At 55.2% G+C, this 14,131-nt stretch overlaps 1 protein-coding gene across 8 annotated transcripts in view; it reads right to left on the reverse strand.

Moving 5' to 3' along the window:
• Window positions 1-14,099, reverse strand: part of MYO9B (myosin IXB) — an 89,665-nt gene extending 75,566 nt beyond the window's left edge. For all 8 annotated transcript variants that reach the window (XM_029218654.1, XM_029218660.1, XM_029218658.1 and 5 more), the window contains exon 1: window positions 14,002-14,099. The gene's annotated coding sequence lies outside the window, so the exon portion shown is untranslated. The remainder of the gene's footprint in view (window positions 1-14,001) is intronic.
• Window positions 14,100-14,131: the final 32 nt, after the last annotated feature.

A 14,131-nucleotide genomic window follows, 5' to 3' on the forward strand; every position in this document is an offset into this window, starting at 1 on the left:
TTTTTTTTTTTTTTTTTTTTTTTTTTCTGATTGCGGCTTGTGGGATCTTTTTTAGTTGCGGCATGCGGGCTCTTAGTTGGCACGCAGGATCTAGTTCCCTGACCAGGAATCGATCCCGGGCCCCCTGCAATGGGAGCATGGAGTCTTAACCGCTGGACCACCAGGGAAGTCCTTATACATGGATTTTTGACTGCGTGTGTATATGAAGGTCAGCGTCCTCAACCCCTGTGTTGTTCAAGGGTCAACTGTACGTAAATTTCTAAAAAGTGCAAATTAATTAGAGACAGAAAACTGATTGTTGGCCGCTTGGAGGAGGGGGACAGGGTGGGAGGACAAAGGGGTCAGGGAGATTTTTTGGGTGATGGATGTGCTCACTATCTTGATCGTGGTCGTGGACTCCTGGGTGCTTGCATGCGTCACAACTCATCTAATCACACACTTCAAATAAGTGCCATTTATAGTGTATTGATTACACCCAATAAAGCTGTTTAAAACAAAGCATGTGGATTATGAAGGGACCGAATTCCCCAGGAGTGCAACTTTTTTTTTTTGCAGTACGCAGGCCTCTCACTGTTGTGGCCTCTCCCGCTGTGGAGCACAGGCTCCGGACGCACAGGCTCAGCGGCCATGGCTCACGGGCCCAGCCGCTCCGCGGCATGTGGGATCTTCCCAGACCGGGGCACGAACCCGTGTCCCCTGCATCGGCAGGCAGACTCTCAACCACTGCACCTCCAGGGAAGCCCAGGAGTGCAACTTTTAAAAACCTCTTGCTTTCTTTTCAAAATGCCCAATCCTCGAGCCCAGCCACCGAGTTCCTCAGATGCCACTGCAAGGAAACGGCTGGGAATCTATGAACTTTTTTGTGTTCAGAGGTGCCAGGTGGTGCTGCCCACCTGACCGTCCCCCGGAAACTATGAGAGCTAACTGCAGGATGTTCCTGGGCAGCCCCACAAGGCTGTGGAGGGTGGGTAGTTTATGCGCTTCCAAGCCTGGTGAGAGAGGCAGGAGCCCAAACTGTAGCTCTGCACCTTAATCAGGGCCACATGAACGCACGTGTGAGCTTGTGAACATACATGTACGAATGTGAGCACACGTGCAGACACAGACATGCGTGATTGAATGCACACTCTCACACGACTGTGCTCACACATGCACGCACACAAACATGGACACACATGCATGAACAGAATTTCATTTGAACACACCCACACTCACATGCGTGCACACACACACACACACGCGCGCAGACCCAGGGCTTCAGGCAGAGCCTGAACCTCTGTGACACGCATTCATGGAGACACGGCTCACAAGCGCCACAACTTCTGGGGGCACGTTCCAGCTCAAGGACCAGGGGCTTTGGATGGTCTCACGCCCAAGCTGCCTGGATGCAGGCGGCAGAAAGGTCGCAGGGATGCGCCTGCTTTCTCCTCCCAGCGGACACCGAGCTGGGCTGAGCGAGAAGCCATCAGGGCCCAACCATGTGATCTTGCTCGCGGGAGCCTCTGTCACCTGCCCTGACAAGGGTCTGGTTGACGCTGGGACAGGCTGAAGGCTGTATGGCCCACTGAGCTATGTGCTGCCCCACATCCTCCAGGGCTTGCTGATCATGAGGCAGCCTCGGAGCCCACGGGGGACTTTTACAGCTCTGGGCCCCTTGGTGGGAGGAGCAGGGGACTCCATACTCTTGAGACTGGGGGCCATGGGGGCAGTCACAGGTCCAGCCAATGCACACCCCACCCCCAGGCCAGGAGGAAGTACTAATAGATAAGCCTTGCTCAAGGGGTCTGCTGACCGCTGGAGCTGCACGGAAAGGGCCGGCCAAAGAGAAGGGGTGGGGCAGGGTGGACACCAGCTGGAGGTCCTCACAGGAGGCCCCGCAGGGCCCACCTGACCCACCCTGCAGCAGCTGCCCCTCCAGCCATCATAGCCCACGTAGGCCCACCACATCTGCATCCTGGGAAACTCCACCCCTGCACCTGCCCGTGGGGCCCTCCCCACGCCCAGCCAGCCTCACCTGGTCCTGCTCCCCAGGGAGCCTGCACTCTCTTCTCAGAGCGGCTCCCTTTTCCCCCTTCCCGGGGGGGGGGGGACCCTCCCACTGAAACAGCTCATGGGCCTGAACACCGAAGACACTGGTAAATCCTTCTCCAGCTCAGGGTCGAGTTCCCTCCTGACTTCCACGCAGCCTGGAGCCAGTCCTTCCTGCTTGCAGCCGTCCCTCGGTCCGCTATGCCCCCATGCAGTAGAAACCACTGCTCCCCTCTCCAGAGACGCCACCCAGCTCCTGCCAATCATGCCTTTCCTGGTCCTGCTCACTTGCTCTGCAGCCGTGGGGATCAGGTGTCACCTGGACCTGCCCCTGGAGCCCATCCACTCTGTTGCACTCCCCCATCAGGGGCTAAGCTCGTGCCCAGGGATGCCCACCCCACCTCCAGCCCCAAACACCCAGGGGGTTTGCTCCCTGCTCCTCCCACTGACCACATCCTGTCTGCTGTCCCCAGAACAGCCTTCTCTTCTCACCAGGAGGTCAGGAGGGCCCCTGAGGGACCCCTGTCTCCATCCTCTGGGCCATTGCAGGGCAGCGCCTGGAAGCACTGGTCTAGGTGTGAGTGTCCCAACACAGGGCCCCTCGGGGACGCCCTCTGGCCAGCGCTCAGCCCCTGGCCAACAAGGCCCATATAGCACAGCCCCCCGCAGGTAGACTGGCTGCTGCAGGGAGCAGTTCTTGGACGTACTCTGGCTGTTCCCCACCCAGCCAGGCCCAGGCTTGCAGGCCCCCTCCAGCCACGGAGAAGCTGCCCAAAGCCCCCAACCCACAGGGGGAAGTCTGCTTCCCCCAGCCCAGGCCATCCCCACGGGCCTGGCACCCTGCCCTCCCCTTCCCTGCCCTGCATCTCAGACGGGGGCCGCCCCCACACTGCTGCCTCCTTCCAGTGCCATCCGTGTCCCCCGTCCTCGTCCTCAGGTTGGAATGCCCCTCAGACCCCTCCGCCAGATCCCAGGCAGCTCTGTTCCCAATGCGGATGTACCCTCTTAGACCCAGAGACTCCTCATTCTACACGTGGCGCCACTTGAACCTAAACACTGGGCTGATCTGATCCGCTCTACATCCTCACTATGAAGGCCCCTGACCCCTTCTGCCAAAGTGACTTCCGGAGAGGCCCACCCAAGTGAGAGGTCTGCCCGGAGCAGTCTGAGAAGTGCTGCCTCAAAGCATCCTCACTGGCACCGAGGATCAATATTTTTCTCAACCCATGGCCATCAGTGGGCACAAAAGAGCATTTTGTCACTTATAATCCTCTGTCAGGCTGGGTTTTTTGAGAATTCACTGTATTCAGTAACGATTTCTCTGTTTCTGGAAGCTGTGCATATCAGTTGCCCTTTTTTTCCCACTGAAGCGTGCCTACCTAGCTCATTGATTTGGAGGCGCTCTTTGTATAGGAACGGTATTAACTCTTTGCAACGTCTGATGAATCGAATTCATACAGATTCACTTTTGCGTATGGTGTTTTTTGATAGAAATGCTACATTTTCCAGGCAGTCAGATCTGTGGGTCATTTCTTTCATGACGTCTATCGCACATTCCCCTCCCAGAGCTGGGGAGCATGGAACCACACTCTGTATTCCTCTCCCTCCCTGGACTTACTCTTTACATTTCAGTCTTTATCCATCTGGAAATTATACTGGAGGGTGTAAGAGTTTCCTAGGGCTGCTGTGACAGAGTACTATAAACCAGGTGGCTTAAGACAAGGGAAATGTACTGTCTTGCATTTCTGGATGAGTCCAAAATCAAGGTGTGGGCAGGGCTGGCTCCTTCTGGAGGCTCTGAGGATGAAACCATCCCATGACTCTCCTGGCTTCCGGTGACCCTTGGTCATTAGGAGTAGGTGCATTACTCCGATTTCCTGGCCCAACATCACATGGAGGCCTTCTCTGTCTCTGTGTCCTCCTCTCGTCTTATAAAGACACCAGTTATTGGATTCAGGATGAAGCCACCTTGAGATCTTAACATCCGCAGATGCCTTATTTCTAATCAAGGTCACATTCTGAGGTTCCGGGTGGAATGAATTTTGGGGGACACCAGTCAACCCGGTACAGTGTGGGAAGTGCAAGGAGAATCCAGATGGTCTCCAAAGAGTGAAGCAATTGTTTTAATGCTTTTTCTTAAAGAATCTGTCTCTCCCCAGACCAAGGGAGGCTCCTTTGTTAAAGATCACACATTAAGTTATGTTACACACGCGGGTCTGCCTCTGGGCTGTTGCTACCTGCGTGGTGCCATACTGTGATTACCACAGCTTCAGGGGATGTCCTTAAACAGTGACATCTCTCTTGGAGGGGCTCAGATGTTTTCTCCGGCTTCTAAGCACGCCTTCCTCACGGAGTCTTAACAGAGCCTGAGACCTGGAAGCCAGTCACGTTGTGGCTTAAGGTCCTTTCTACAAGTGGATGTGAAACCTGCACCCCAAGAATCCCCAGACTGTGTCTGGAATGAAAGGAAGCAGGTCTGGGACTGAGGAACTGGGGGACCTGGGTCCCCAGGGGGCATAGCTCGGCGAAGTGGCAATTGCACGCTGCGGCCGTGTGTTGGGGGCAGCAGGTCCTGAAAAGCCGTGTGTCTGTCTTTGAGCCAAACCGCCTCTTCAAATGCCCCGAAGTTAAAATGCCTGTTCTGCCTTCTGACTAATGCTCACGGAAGCACACGCAATGTGAACAGGAAGCAAAACCCGTCCCTAAACTGATAGGATCCGTCTACCTGGAACTCATCGGAGAACTATGCCCTCATCACAAAATGCAAACCAATCTGTCAGACTATAAAATTCCTGTATGAAAGAGCCAAAAAGGTAGAAGGGAAATGCCCATCAAAGGATGAGTGGATATGGGACTTCCCTGCTGGTCCAGTGGCTAAGACCCCGAGCTCCCAATGCAGGGGGCCCGGGTTCGATCCCTGGTCAGGGAGCTAGATCCCACATGCGTGCTGCAACTAAGAGTTTGCATGGTGCAACTAAGAGATCCCACACGCCACCAAGAAGATCCTGCACGTGGCAACAAAGATCTCGAGTGCCGCCACTAAGACCCGGAACAGCCAGAAAAGAAAAGGATGAGTGGATAAACAAAATATGGTCCACCCACCCAGTGGAATATTACTCATCCATAAAAAGGAATGAAGTGCTGACACACGCTACAACGTGGATGAACCTCCAAAACATCATGCTGAGTGAAAGAAGCCAGATACCAAGTATGATCCCATTGACGTGAAACGTCCAGAATAAGCAAATCCACAGAGACAGAAGGCAGATTAGTGGTTGCCAGGGGCTGGGGGAGGGGAATGGGAGAGACTGTTGATGGGGACAGGGTTTCCTTTTGGGGTGATGGAAACGTTCTGGAACTAGATAGAGGTGGTGGCTGCACATCACTGTGAATCTCAATGTTACTAATGGCCAATCTTCTGCGCACGATAAAATGAATTCCCGCTGAAAAACCTGAATGTTGAAAAATTAAAAAGACTTTTGCAAACGCCATACTGGTGTCCTTTCAGCGCTTGGAGGGGATGTGAGCCTCAGTTCAGGGCCTTTCTCTCATGCTCTCGGAGAAAGGAGGCACAGGGAAGAGGGGGAGGCCACCAAAAATTCGGCCCTCGGGATGAGTGGACAAATGTGAATGAGCCGCTCTCAAGGCCCGGCCAAGGTCTGATGCGTGGAAAAGTGAGGTTCTGCCGATCAGCTTGGCGAATGATTTGGAATTGGCTGGAAAATAAGGAGGACGGGGGCCTCCAAAAAGTGTAGCATAGCCGCTTCGTTTATATAAGGCCATAATTTGAAGCCACATGTTTATTGGATGAAATCATCCTCAAGTTAAAAGGAGAGGGCCGGCGTTACAGCAGAGTCAGTTAGGAAACACTGTTTAGAAGTCAGCGCGTTTCCACTTTTCCACACGTGTTTCCTTGAGCCTGTTGGGATTTTTTTAGGAAATGATCACATGAAGTTATTGGAAAGATGGACATGCTGAGAAATAGCTACAAAAGAAGTATGTTTCTCAGTCTTGGCAGCTCCGAGCTGGAGAACAGTTTAGGGTTTAGGTTGGGTGAGGGGGGGATGCGGCCACAGGCCACGGAACGTCTGGAGCCCCCAGAAGCTGGAAGGGGCAAGGAAGGGTCTCCCCCCGGAGTCTCTGGAGAGTCACGGCCCTGCTCATGCCTTGGTTTTGGACTTCTGGCCTCCAGAGCTGCAAGGGAATCAATTTCTATTGTTTAAGCCACTGAGTTTGTGGTACCAATTTACCGCAGCCCCGGGACACGAATCCAGGGGTCTGGTACAGAAGATACTGGATGCTCTGATTGAGGCCATGGTCAGGAACGGCCACCACCTCTCTTTTGCCTTACTTAAATATCCCTGGAGAAGCCCATCCCAAACACCTTCTCATGACTGTCCCTTACTTCCCTAATTCATCCCCCTAGGCCTTCCAGTCTGGCCCAACCGGTCTGAGTCCTAGAGAAGGCTCTTCCTCCAGGCAAGTGCTGGGGCAGCCTGGTCCATTCACCTGTCCCTGAGGCTGATCCCTCTCCTTGGGGTCTGCGGCTATGTCCCCAACGAGGCTGTCTTCTTTCAAAGTCTGTCCAGTCAACAAATGTTTCTCCACTGCCCACACCCCACCCCGGGCCAGGCCAGGCTGGCAGCAAAATAGAGTAAGAATGTGGCAGTGTCTGGCCTTCAGGGAACTGGACAAATCAACCCACCAGAGAAGAGGCATTTCCAACAGCAATAGTGCTTTGGACAGGAAAAATGCAGTGTGTCATGCAGCAGCTTTCAACGGGGTGGGAATTGCGGCAGGCAATTCTGCCCTACCCCATGGGACAGTTGGCAATGGCTGGAGACATATTTGGTTGTCACCACTGGGGGGGAGAGGGGAGGTACTTCTGGCATCTGGTGGGTGGAGGCCAGGGATGCCGCTCAACACCCTACAATGTGCAGGACAGGCCCCCACAGCAGAGAATGATCTGGCCCTGGACGTCAGCAGCGCTGTCATGGGGACAGAAACTGACCGGAGCAGGGTGGTCACTTCGGATTAACCAGGAGGCAAGGAGGCGCTCAGAGGAGATAGTTGCCGAGGCCTGCGCAGTGAGACAGGATGGATGGGCTGAGCTTGGCGATGGCGGCTCAGGCGAGGGCGGTGAGCGCCATGGGCAGGGGCAGCTGGGGCTGGCCTCAGAACAAGGGGACCAGTGTGGCCGGCAGGAGGGGGAAGGGCCGAGGTCAGGAAGGTCAGATCCCACAGGGCCTTGTGAACATGGGAAGGAGTCCAGATTTTCATGCAAGTCTGATGGGGAACCCTGGCTAGTTGGAGACAGGGAGGCCCGAGACATGAGTGACATCAGGAAGGGATTAGCCAAGCCTAGTGTGGCAGGCAGACCGGGGTGGGGGCAGGTATCCAGCGGCTCCTGCAGGTGTGGGTTGGGGGGACTGATGGTGATTCGGGTCTAGCCTGTGGGACACAGGTAGGTTCCGGTTACAAGGGGAAGGCAGAGCCGCAAGGCCCTGTGTGGGGCTGGGCTCCGGGTCCTTCCCTGTTGACCGGTAGGCTCATAAAGACATGGAAAGTAGCCTGGGAAGTGGGTCTGGGCGGGCTGAGGAGAACCCTTTGGGACCCTCCTCTCCAATGACACGGTCCACCTGTCATCATGCCCTGGTGGAAAGCCACCTTGAGAACCTTATACGGGCAGAGCTGCGGTGACAACACACAAAAGCCCTACCTGAGACCAGATCGAGCGGCTCCCAGAGAACAAGGGAACGCCGCTTGGCTTTTAAAGGCAGTTCAGATCCCCGGGTAGGGCTCTGGAGGCTGCTGTGCCAGCCCGGTCACTGGGGGCTGGGTGGGACTCTTCTCCTAGGGGACACCTGGCAACGTATGGAGACAGTTTTGGTTGTGACAACTTGGGGGGTGGGTGCTACTGGCATCTGGTGGGTGGAGGCCAGGGACGCTACTCAACACCCTACAATGCACAGGACAGTCTCCACCACAGAGCATGATCCAGCCCCAGACGTCACCAATGCCAAGGCTGAGAAAGCATGCTTTCAATAAATAAGGAAAATGTTTGCACACTTCAGGGTCTCCCCAGGGCCTCACAGGCACACAAGATGTTAGCATGATTCCAAGCCCACGTTCACCTGACTACACAATATTTAGAAGGAGGGACCAAGAGAGGGAGCTGGCCTTGTGGGGTGACTGCCCCAGCTGTTGGGGCCTAGGGCCACCTGCCCCCGTTCTGGTCACTTTCTCCACTCCAGATACCCTGTTCCTTAGCTTCCCCACCTTCATCCTCTCCTCTCCCTGCTAAACCAGGGGGCAGACTCCCTCGAGACCACCAGGAGGAAAGGGACCAGCCCCCTGAGGGTCTAAGGGCCAGCCTACGCTCTTACACTTTCTTTGTGTCATGCGTTCTGATAAACAGCATCTCCGCGTGACAGCCAAGGACTCTTGGTGATCTTCCCAAGCAGTGGCCTTGGACCCTGGCATGCTTGCCAGGAAATGAAAGCCCCAGGTGCGTCCCCAGGATCTGAGAAGCAAAATCTCAAAGTCTCCTCTGGGCTCACCAGGTTCCGTCCACACTCGAATGGGACGGAGAGGCTCTGAGAGATGAGTAGGAAGATCGTGGCAAAGCCCCGGGCGGTCCTGATGCTGACCCTGTCCTGTTTGCGAGGAAGCAGCAGCAGTAGCAGCGGCCTTGCAGGCAGATGACCACGCCGGGGCTCTTGGGCCTTCCTCTCCCTCCATCAGCCAGCTCAAGCCAGGCCCAGGCTCCTGTTCCAAGCTCGCTGGTGCCGGGTACTTCACGGCCCTCACCGGGCTGATAAACTGACTTCCGTGGACATGACTGCTGGCCGGACATCTGTGCTCTGAGTAGAGAGATGAGGGCTATTCCCACTCCCTCAGTATCCCTGAGAGCCAAATCTGCACCTGGCTTGTTAACGCTTTTTTGCGGAATGACTTTCAGATTTTCCAGAAACTTCTTTTGTCTCATCACCTGTGGCAGCAGCCGGTCCCAAAGTCACTTTGTTCCATGAATGGGTTGTTTTTGGACTCCCCTCTTGACCCTGGCAATACTGAGGACACGGACCCCCGTACACCCCAATTATAAATCTTGGCCGGCCCCTGGGTGGGCACACACTGTCTCCGAGGCCTGGCTCTAAACACACCCCTTGTAAAGTCCCATGAGGTCTGCTCCTCCGGAGTCCTGTTCTTGCCTCTCTATTGTCACCCCAAGAATAAGGACCTGTGCAAGATCTGGAAAATTCCCTAACAGGGCACTTCCAAAGTTGACATGGCCAACCTGCCTATCTACCCTAAAATGTTTATTTAAATGAATGAGACAAAACTAAACGAACTTTTTCTCTCTAAGTACCATTATTTATTGATAATTCCCTCACTAAATAAAAATGAAATCTGTCTCTTATGCAGTGTTACAGCCTGAATTGTGTGGCCGCCCCCTACCCCACCAATTCATTATGTTGAAGTCCTACTTCCCAGGACCTGAGAATGTGACTGTATTTGGAGACAGGGCCTTTAAAGAGGTGATTCATTCAAAAGGAGGTCATTAGGGTGGGCCCTGATCCAAAGGGACAATCGGACACGGACTCACACAGAAGTAAGGTGAAGACTCACACAGAGGTGAAGACTCAGGGAGAAGAGAGCCGTTGACAAGCCAAGGAGGGAGGCCTGAATGCATCCTTCCCCCGTGGCCTTTGGAAGCCACCAACCCTGCCCACACCCTGATTTGGACTTCTGGCCCCCCGATCCATGAGACAATACATTTCTGTTGCTTAAGCCACCTAGCCTGTGGTACTTTGCTACGGCAGTCCCAGGAAATTGCACACGCGGCAGTGACAGTCATGAAATGCTTGGAGCTGGCTTCCCTCTCGCACACACAACCCTAAGAAACGGGGCAGAACTGGGATGTAAACGAATGAGTCAGACCAGGACAGCTTATTCATTGCTCCGACTAAGCCACAGGCTGAACCCTTGAATCACTACTTTATTTATCATCGGGGCCCGGGCTCAGACTCTCAACGGGGAAATGAGTAGAACCCAAACTCATCGGCTGAGTTTTTGAGACATGCCTAATCTCCAAGGCCCTTTCTGGGCCAACATGAAAAAAAGCAAAGAGGTGAAGTGATGGGCTCTGCACCTCGGCCGGCAGTGCACTGGCTTGTCGGGGGCCCGGCGGTGCTCAGACAGAGCCCTTTGTTCTGTCCCTCCGTCTCCGGGACGAGGGCAGAGAGAAGGGCCTGTCTTGCTCGGCGGGGAGGCCGAGCAGGGGCTGCCTGGCACAGTTGGCTGGGGATGCTGGGTGCACAAAGGGCTGGTGGATGGGCCTGGGGGGAGGGCAGCATCCAGAAGGGGTCAGAGGGCCCCAGAATGTGCGGTTTCCTCCCCTGGAGTTAAAGCAGCAATGTCATGGTCGGGGAACAAGCAGAGGAGGACACGTGAACAGCAAAACTTAGTCTGTGCTTGAGGACGGACTGGCGTCTGGAGCCAAGAGGGCAAATGCGAGAAGATAACGTGGCTTCAAGAGCCACAGTGATCTGGGGCTACCTCCAAAGTAGCTCTTTGAGAGGAGAATCTGATACCTCTAATCTCGGAAGAAAAGCAACAATTTGTTCCGAGACAAGGACCGTTCCTGCAGAAATCCAGGTCAGTGGGAAGACAAAGAAGAGACAGACAATGGCATCTGCTGTGCCAGCGAGTGATGACGGCCCCAGCTCACCTCCTCTTCCTCCTCTGCTGAACATTCTCGGGGCACGTTCTCTAACTCCCCCTCAGTCCATTCCCAGTGGTGTCTCCTTTTTATCAGGACCCCAGATTAAGAACCAAGCAGATGGCAGAATTCAGTTGCTGGCCTCTTTTCCCCACACCTGCCCTTGGTAGCAATTTGCTGGGAGCCCAACAAACACCAAAGACCCACTGAGGCAATGGTGGGCCTGGAGCGGGAACCAGATTTTACTACAGAGCAGTGCTCCTGTCCCCCAGGGGACACACAGCCATGTCTGGGGACATTTTTGGTTGTCACAACTTGGGGTGGGTGTGTACTATTGGCATCTCGTGTATGAAGGCCAGGGATGCTGCTCGACATCCTATAATGCACGGGGTGGCCCCACAGCAAAGAATGACCCGGCCCCAGATGTCAATGGTGCTGCAGTTGAGAAACTGCTCTAGCAATTTGTTCTTCGCCAAAGTGAGGTTACTAATGATCCTCCGTACTTCTAGAAAGCACAGGGAGCCATTTCTGAAGTCGTCACCTGCCTGAGCCTAGTTTCTATATCGAGAAAATAGGAACTGCAATCCCCTTGCTGCCGGTTGGCAGAATAAAAGAGTTGGGTATAAAAGCATCTATCACAGAAGATGCTCAATAAAGAGCTGCACATGGACGTGCTTATGTGGTTCCCTCTTCCCCACTTGGTTTAACACCTCTGTATCCTTCAAGGCTTGGCTTAGGGCCAGCCACCTCTCCTGAGGAAACTTGCTGGAATCCCCCATGCCCTGAAGCTTGTGCTGGTCGTTCCTGATTCTGTCCCCACAACTTCTTGTGCCACTTCTGTTGCTGCACTGACCAACTACTCTGAACTCTATTATTCCTGCTGGGGAGGGCGGCCCACTAGAATGTCCCTCCCCCAGGGCACAAGGGCTCATCTCTGCCCCTGGGACCCAGCCCACAGCACCTTGCATGATCAGCCCTTGCTTCACTGAATTCTGGGTCCACCCAAAATACACAACTTCAGGGAGACAAGGAAAGGGAAGCTTTACGTTAACAAGCCTCTGTTGGGGATAGAAGATGGATCCTACAGTGAAACAGAATGGGGAGATTCCCAAGTCCCCACCTGCTTCACCAAGTCACAGGCCTGGACCTGAGGGAGGGTCTCACCCAGGGATTTCCAGCCAGAAGGATGCAGCTGAAACCCTGGGAACAGGTATGATGTGCAAAAGCACATTTGGCACTCCAATTTCCCACGTGGAAGATAAGGAAGCAGTAAGATAATCATATTCAGATATAAACTGTAGGACGGAAAGCCCAACAAAAGTGGGATCACCACGGTGGGGATTCACCTGTTGGGGGCTGCATAAAACTAGACAGGGCTGTGTGCTGGAGACACCAAGGCTGGGTTTCAAAGTTGCAGAACACTGATTAGGCCAATCCATTCATTTTGCAAGTAAAGAAACAGACGAAGAGACTTGACGGAGGTTAGGACCCCCAACACAAGACCCTCCAAGAGAGCCTGCCTGGCCACGCTCCTGGAGGAAGGAGACAACAGCAGGGCTGTGGAACCAGAAGATTCTGATCCAGTTCATGGTGGGGGGGGGGGGGGGGGGGGGGGGGAGTGTCCCAGCCAGGGCAGGCCCATACGCAGAACCTGCATGAGGCATGGCTGTGGGCTCTAATCATGTGTTCTGGGGCAAGCGCAGCTGAGAGTCTCGCTTACAGAAGCTTCCATAAGGGCCAGAACATTCTGGAAGTGAACGGGGTGGTTATCTTTCTGTGGCCCTCTTTACATTCAAGCTATCCAGGCTCGTGTCCTGAACGCACTATAAACCCAGGCTCCTTGGCCCTTCTAGCAGGTCCCAGACAAGGATCCCCAGGGTCGGGAAAGAAGAGAAATTAATGCTGATCAAAACGGTTTAGAGCAAGGCCCTCCCCAGAGCCAGGCCCATCAGACAACTTTCCAGCTGCCCATGTCACCTCCCACTGCTCCTGGATGCCTTAAGCGTTTGGAGACTCCAAGACCAGAACATACCTCAGGAAGGTAGGAGCTGGGACCCTCCAACTATAAGGCACAATGTCCCCACCAGCTCCCACCTCAGACAAAGAGGTGTGGGAGAGGCTTTCCCTTAAAGACTCCTGGCCTACAAGGCGCCTGCCTGCGGCTACCGTGCCTCTCCCAGGCTGAGCTCACAGCCACCGGGGGACAGATTTCCTGTATGTCTTTTTACCCATTTAAGTCCAAGGATGCAACTCGGAGGAGGTGGTGACAGCCTAGCACATGCGGCTGTGTGCGCACCCACCCCCGCCCCCTCTGAAACCCAGTTCCGGCCCCATAGCTGGGGTGGGGGGGGCCCAAGAGCTCCTTCCTTGCTCCCTAGAACCCCCAGGCTCTAGCCAGTCCGCTCTTAGGAGGACAGTGTTGGGTTTTCAAGTCCTGAATACCGCCCAGAAGGTGCTGAAACTAGCCTGGGTCACCCAGCAGTTGGGGGTGCAGTCAGGGATAAGATGAATCAAGAGGGTAAGACGGGCCCCAAATCTCCATGGTCTGCACCCCAATGTCTGAACGGGGCCATTCTAGTCCTTTCCTTTCCTCCCCTCCTCCCCAGGCTCTCCCTGGACCAGACCTCACTTCTTGCCATGGCTTCCATCCCCCTTCTGCCTCCCCTCCCATCCCCCATTTCCCCTCTTACCAATTCGGCCGGCCACCGCACCAGTGGGTTCAGAGCCCCTCACATTTACTGAGCACCCACTGAGTCCCAGGCGCTGCCCTCCCTCAGGCACCATTCCTCTACCTCTTCACCGTAGGCAGACGCCCCCAGGCCGTCCTGAACCGTTCCCCCCCAGTCGCACCCCGGCTGTTCCCCCACCGGCCTTGCTCCTCTCAACCCCCAGGCTGGGCCTCTCAACCCCGCCTCCTTGCTTCTCCCCCTCCCAGCCCCGTTTCCTGCGACCCCCCAACTACCACTTAAGCCACGTCCTCTTCAGAGAAGCTGCTCAAAGCCACAAGATCTGCCTCCACACCCGCCCAAAAACTCCCTCACCAGGCCCATCACATCAGCTTTCTCCTTCATCGTCCCGTTCCCACTCCGTCTCCTGCAAACTCTCCACGACCCCCAAGCTCGTTCCCGCCTCCTCGACCCCTGTTTTCGGGCCCCCTCCCCAACTAACCCTTATCCCCGTCCCTCTACAAGGCAGCCCGCCGATGCGAGCTTCGAGATCAAACACTCGACCCGCGGCCGCCCGGCACTCACCTGGGCCTTGGCCGCCGCGCGCCGCCGGTCCCGGCCCGGGTCCCCGCCCGGCAGCCAGCCCGCTGCTCTTCGGGCGCTCCGCCCCACCGCGCCCGCCGCTCCCCCGCGCGCTCCCGCTTCCGGGTTCCGG

The sequence above is a fragment of the Monodon monoceros genome, unplaced genomic scaffold, assembly GCF_005190385.1.
Source record: "Monodon monoceros isolate NGI ecotype Baffin Bay Population unplaced genomic scaffold, NGI_Narwhal_1 Super_Scaffold_12, whole genome shotgun sequence".
Lineage (NCBI taxonomy): Eukaryota > Metazoa > Chordata > Mammalia > Artiodactyla > Monodontidae > Monodon > Monodon monoceros.